This window comes from Ischnura elegans, assembly GCF_921293095.1.
Source record: "Ischnura elegans chromosome 13 unlocalized genomic scaffold, ioIscEleg1.1 SUPER_13_unloc_1, whole genome shotgun sequence".
NCBI classification, from domain to species: Eukaryota; Metazoa; Arthropoda; class Insecta; order Odonata; family Coenagrionidae; genus Ischnura; species Ischnura elegans.
In genome coordinates this window covers 17,102,911-17,109,487 of record NW_025791657.1, presented here as the reverse complement: position 1 = coordinate 17,109,487, position 6,577 = coordinate 17,102,911, and the positions used below count along the sequence as shown (strand labels likewise).

The following is a 6,577-nucleotide window of genomic DNA, read 5'->3' as shown; positions in this document are numbered from 1 at the left end:
ATCTATTTTTCGCGATTAAATGAAAAGTGAAAAATTTCAAGCACGCAAAAATGCGACGCATAAGTAGGAATGATGGGAAAAAGTCCGTGCGACGCATTTCTGGTTCCCCCTCCCGCCTAGTGAGTTGACCTTGATCAAGGCTCTGAGTGCTGATAGGATGCAGGATGCTAGTGGGTAGCTGAGTACCTTGCTGGCTGGTAGCGCTTGGCTTGTAAAAGGTTTATTGATACCTTATCAAACGAAGAAAACATTCCAACCTTAGCCAGTTTTAATAGGTGATTATTAAGACATGTTTCCCTGAGCTCTGTGCCTCATGCATGCATTGGTACCCTCAGACGATGCATAACTCCTATCCTGTCGTGTTGAAACTAGGTCCCTGTGACGTCACGTGGAGTGGTATCGCATGGGCGCCAACCTGGCCCTTTTCAAATGAGGTTAAAAATGGACCATAGCCATTCATCTAAACCGGTGTTTCTAAAAGGAAATAATTTGTATATTATGAATACACTAATGGTGGGTAACGAAATGCAATCAATGCCTTTCGTTTTCTTCGATGAAGGAAACTACCCTATTTCTGTCTGAAACATCAGAGTGGCTACTGGGTCTCTGTGTACCATGCCCCCATCAAAATCCGAGGGGACGCTTTGTATTTTTTTCCCACCTCCAGATATTTTGGAGGTACTATGAAACCTTTGGAGGGGACAGGATCCCTCCAGATATGGCCATGCTTCAAAATAGCAAAATCTAAACAAAGAGCGGGGCCCGACATCCCCCAGCCCCAATTTTTTTCTGGGTGGCCAGGTACTTAAATATTAATGATGATGTTGCCTTTATTTTAATAAGCGAATTTAGGACCATAAAGCCCTCTCTTGTAATTAACTTCAAATGAATGAATTCAAATGTATTTCGTGTAGAATGGTTGGTAGGTCTATGAATGTTTTCCTCCGATTGTATACAAAGTGTCATCAAGAGGGATAGCCTCGACTGAAGGAGAAAGATTAGTGTTTTAAAGAGGCTAGTGATGTCTGCTTAGAATTAAATATTATAATTATTATGCATCAACTACTTGTGCATAAGAGAAGAAATGAAATTGTTGGTCCAAAACGTATGACTCGTAATAAATATTGGCCGGGTTGGTCAAACCTCTTGTACGGTTTAAGTAACCTCAGATTTAAAGCTTGGTGATGTGAGTTAGGTGAAGGAATAATGTGTATGTTATCAATTTTTTTTCAGTTGCATAGTACGGCAGTAACATTTTTTATCCACTTTAACGCATAAAAACTTAATTAAACCCTGCTGTCATTTTAAAATTTTGAATGGAGAAAATTCTCTTTTCGCTGATATCATTATACGTTTACACCGAAATATCAGTGCACCAATAATATGGAAAATATTTCAGTCAGGTAAACTGCTCCATCAAGTCCTTTTTCATATTACCCGAATATTCTATCGTTTTCAATATTATGTAGACATTCACGAGACCCGGTTAATTGATGGGGCCGGGTCTGTGCCAACTTGGAAGGTTGGTACATGAAGCAACCTGCATCCGTTGCTTTCGTGGCGAGCCGTACACGTACGGACACGGACGCGACTGAGCAACTGAACCTGGAGTCAAACTCCAGGAGCAAGTGCCCAATCGGAATTAAGATTAGCGGGTGGAATGTATTGAGGTAATTTCCATCCCCACAAATGCCGTTCGAGTGTTTTCTTTCAGTCTCCGTGGCGAGGTTTTTCCTATCTTTGGATTCATTTCTCCTTTCCATCCATTGGATCCTTAGGGATCCATTCAAGTCCTTTATCCCACGGGTGAAAAACGAATTCGCACACCTATCAGTTCGGCAAAATACCTCTCTTAATTTGTTGTTGCCCCGGAAATGTAGTAGCGTACTAATATCATATTTCACTGTTAAAGATTTCCATTCTCAATTGCTCAAGCACTATAAGCTTCGCTTGTGGGTATCTAGCGGCTCCTAACCTAATGCGCTTAACATATATGTAAAGCGGTATATATTCGGTATAAACGTATAATGATATCCGCGGAAAGCGAAAAGAGGAAAAAGAAAGACAAGCGGAAAGAAAAAGAAAAAAAAATTCTCCATTCAAAATTTTAAAATGACAGCAGGGTTTCATTAAGTTTTTATGCGTTAAAGTGGATACAAAAATGTTACTGCCATACTATGTAACTGAAAAAAAAATTGATAATGAGAGGTTCGAATTACCGACTTCGGAATGCTGCCGTGGTAAGTCTTCACCTTAACCACTAGTCCATCTCACTCGTTAAATTCCTTTTGGATTCATGACACGATTTGTCAGGCAAGGGAAAGAAGCAGTCTTCTAGTGTCACTAAATCAAACTGATTTTAAACACTCAGTGGCATTATTTGCTGTGATATTGCGGCGGATATCTTATATGTATGCTATGTTCGCTATCGCTGATCAAAAAGCTTCAGCGTTAATTGTAAGACAAAATAATTCGACAGATCGGCAACTTACGAGAGAGGGTTAATTGACGTTCTGGACGTAGATGTATTATCTAGCAGGAGCCACATAATTTATGTGGTATTAAACATTGCACATATCTTGCTTACATTTCCCTTTAACGATGTTGTTATAAAAATATTATGGGAGGTGGGAATTTAGTTCAAATTTCCCTCCCGAAATATTTTTATAACAACATCGTTGATGATGATGTAAAATGCCGAAACTCGATTTCCAAACTGCGGCGAAAGTGGCACCACTCCATTTGTTGCAATACTTAGAATCTGACTGTACATTCTCATTAGAAGGAAGGGCCTTTCATCTTATTAGGTATTAACCTAGTTCATGAGTATCTCTGTGACACCTTTTCCCTCCTCCCATGGGTTTAAAGTAAATTTTGAAAAATTCACCTTTTGATATTTCCTGTGTTTAACTTCAATTTGTACGAGCATACCTTTCCTTTCCAGTAAACTTGGTTAATTATAAATTGATAGTTTCGGGGAGGCAGGCATAGTTTTTTGCTTCTCCTTTTGCAAACGTTCGTGCCTATTTCAATAAATATTCTTCTATTTTTAGATATATGGACATGAATAAACAAAATAAAATGGAAGATGGTTTCCAAAAATAAGGGAAGGGGCACACCAAAACCCTGCCCTATATGTGGCAAAGGGTATACTACGCAATTCGTCCGCCACATCCAGAAGATGCACCCTTCAGTGATTAAAAAACACGGAAGGGAAGTTGTAGAAAAATGCTCCCGGGGAGTAACCAGCCTGGTTTCGAAAGGTGTAAACAGGTATCCGGAGCCCTTCATCTTGAGTGCATTCGGTCAAGCATGGAGGGGCTCCCCAGAGGAAGTTCGGGAGAGCCTCGCATGCCTCGGGGTTGAAGTGATCCCTTCGGGGATATCCCTCCCTGAGGCATGAGGGGTGGAGGTGGAGAGGGATTTTGACGGGGAAGTGACGGGTCGTCCTCCGGGGAGACATGATATTTTCCATTTGTTTCATAAATATTCTTCGTCGTTTTCGGTAGTGGAAAATTGTTTACGATATCCCCATTGACATTATGTTTTCTTTTTTAGAACGCTGACATGGGAAGGACGGAGGAAGTGGGAATTTCGCCTCCGTCAGCTCTCCTCGAGGTGGAAGCTCAAAATATTCCAGATGTGAGTCAATGAGTTATTTACACTTTTTATAGTATACAGGACACTTCTCATATCCCATGAAGCTTTTTACTGTTCGCCCTGTAACGTCACGTTTTCCTTTTCAGAACTCTGAAGCTACAGAGGAGACAGCGTTGCCTGTGGTGAGTAGAGTACTTGGATGAAGGTTGAAAAATATGAGAGGTTTTTTTATATATATACAGTTTGCACTCCACTTCACCATTTTCAAATCATACAAACATCCGTTGCAAATGTCTAAGTTCATTCTTCATCTATATCTTAGGACAGAGTCGAGGTTCCCGAACAGGAGGCAGATGGTGGAGAATCTGTGAGTTAATGTTAAATTTATATTTGATAGACTAGAAAAATACCTATTGCATATCATGGAAATCATCCAAATTCCACTTTTCACATTCCCGAACCAGTATAAGAAAAAATTTGACTTTGGGTTTCTTTATCCTCTGTTAGGAATACATTAATGACCTCATAATTTTCTTTGAGTCGGAGGAGTTGAGTCTTTCCGCGACTCCGGATATTTTTCAGGCACCTCCGACGCCGCGAGGTAAGTAAAGGAAAAACTGTTTCAAATTCTGATATTGAAAGTTTAAGTGCTAATTTAAGCGAAATTCTTACCTAGGTTTTTCTTAATTTCAGGAAAGGACATTTCCCAGATTAATTTTCTATGAATTTTATCAAGGAATTCGCTTAATTTTTAGAATTGTATTTTTTTAATATCTATCTTATTTAATATCTGTGTTTTTTAAATATTTATTGCATATAACATCTGTTTTTAAAAATAATTATTGCATTTAATACCTGTGTTTTTTAAAAATATTTATTGTATTTTATCTGTGTATTTTAAAAAAATATTAAGTGTAGTTTATCTCTGCATTTTTAAAAATGTATTGTATTTATAAATTGTATTTAAAATATTTATAGAGTGTCTCTATTTTTTAATTAAAAAATATATATTCGATACATTTTTATTACCAACGAGAGTATACAATTCATTCGATTTATAAGTACGCATTTTCAAAATTTTAATTCGGATCTCCAGTGGCTCAAGAAATAAAGGTGTCCCAAATTAGAATATAAAGGCCCTATTTGTCTTAAAATGCATTGAAACAAAGAGCAATTGGAAAGAAAAATACGAATCTTTATATGCCATAGAATACAAATTCTTATACGATACACTGAAGGTCATAGTTGAATCTATAACAAATTTTGAGAAATTTAAGCTCAAAATAGGACAGATCAACGCTTTTAATCTCACACGTTTGACCTACCATCACTCATATGTAAAATTCCGGATTCCTTGATGATACACAGACAAAAATTGTAGTCTCTGACATATAATTACGATAATCGTACGCTAATAAAATTTATTATGAATTCAGTAAATCTAAACTTTGAACTTGATGAGATAAGATTATGAGGTCTTTCCACTCCCATCCGTCCAAAGGGTTGGACGTGGCTAATGCGTGTTCCGTAGTTTCTCAACGCGAAGATGCACCCTTCAGTGATTAAAAAACACGGAAGGGATGTTATAGAAAAATGTTCCAGGGGAGTAACCTGTCTGGTATCTAAAGGTATCAGCAGGTACCCGGAACATTTTATTTTGAATGCATTCGGTGCAGTATGGAGAGACTCCCCTCAAGAAACAAGGGAGAGCCTCGCATGCCTCGGGGTTGAGGTTATGCCTTCGGGGTTATCCCTCGAGGAGGCATGCGGGGTGGATGAGGAGACGGATGTTGACGGGGTAAGTGACGGGTCGTCCTCCGTGGACACATGATATTTTTCATATTCTCATAAATATACTTCATCGTTTTTGGTAGTGGAAAATTGTTTACGCTATCCCCATTGACACTATGTTTTCCTTTTCAGAACGCTGAGACATCGGAGGAGGTAGGGGAGTCGACTGCATCGCCTCCATCATGTAATACCTCAGCTCTCCTCGAGGTGGAGACTGAAAATCTCCCGGATGTAAGTGAATGAATTATTTACACTTTTTATAAGTATATGGGACAATTCTCGTATCCCATGTAACTTCTTACTTTACGCCCTGTAATGTTACGTTTTCCTTTTCAGAACTCTGAAGGTACTGCTGCGGAGTAGACAGTGTGGCCTGCGGTGAGTGGAGTACTTGGGTGAAAAATAGAAATAGATGAGAGGTTTTTGTATATGTATACAGTTTGCACTCCACTTCACCATTTTCAAATCATACAAACATCTGTTGCAAATGTCTTTCTTCATTCTTCATTCACATCTTAGGACAGAGTCGAGGTTCACCAGCAGGAGGTAGATGTCGGAGAATCAGTGAGTTAACGCTGTATTTATATTTGATTCTTAGACTAGAAAAATACCTATTGCATATCATGGAAAACATCCAAATTCAACTTTTCACTTTCCCGAACCAACATAAGCAAAACTGTGACTTTAGGTTTCTTTATCCTCTGTTAGGGATCCATAAATGACTTGACCATTTTTCTTGCATCTGAGAATTTGAGTCTTCCCGCGACGCCAGATATTTTTCAGGCACATCCGACGCCGCGAGGTAGGTAAAGGATAAACTGTTTCAAAATGTGATATTGAAAGTTTGAGTGCTAATTTTAGCGTAATTCTTACCTAGATTTTTCTTAATTTCAGGGGAGGACATTTCCCAGATTATTCTTCACTCTGGATCTTCATTTTTCATATGAACAAACACAAGTTAAAAATGTCTTTTTTCTTTGTTTCTTTCAGGGGTAAGGATACGGATTCAGTTGGAATGGAGGTAACACCAGTTGCTTTGAACGGGGAGGTGGATCCTCTATTTATGTGAGTCAACCATTTGATCTCACTTGATAATAAGACTAGAGGGATACTTATTTTTGTGCATGCTTATCACCCAAATTCTACGTTTACCTTATGCGGAAACATAGTTCATCCCCGTTAATTT

The 6,577-nt window shown here is 38.5% G+C and overlaps 1 long non-coding RNA gene across 1 annotated transcript; it reads left to right on the top strand.

Annotated features, from left to right (window-relative positions):
- The first annotated feature begins 4,818 nt into the window (after positions 1 to 4,818).
- Positions 4,819 to 5,971, top strand: LOC124172216. Its single transcript, XR_006868085.1, has 3 exons — positions 4,819 to 5,622; positions 5,728 to 5,769; positions 5,911 to 5,971. It is a non-coding gene; the product is annotated as an uncharacterized LOC124172216 (long non-coding RNA).
- Positions 5,972 to 6,577: the final 606 nt, after the last annotated feature.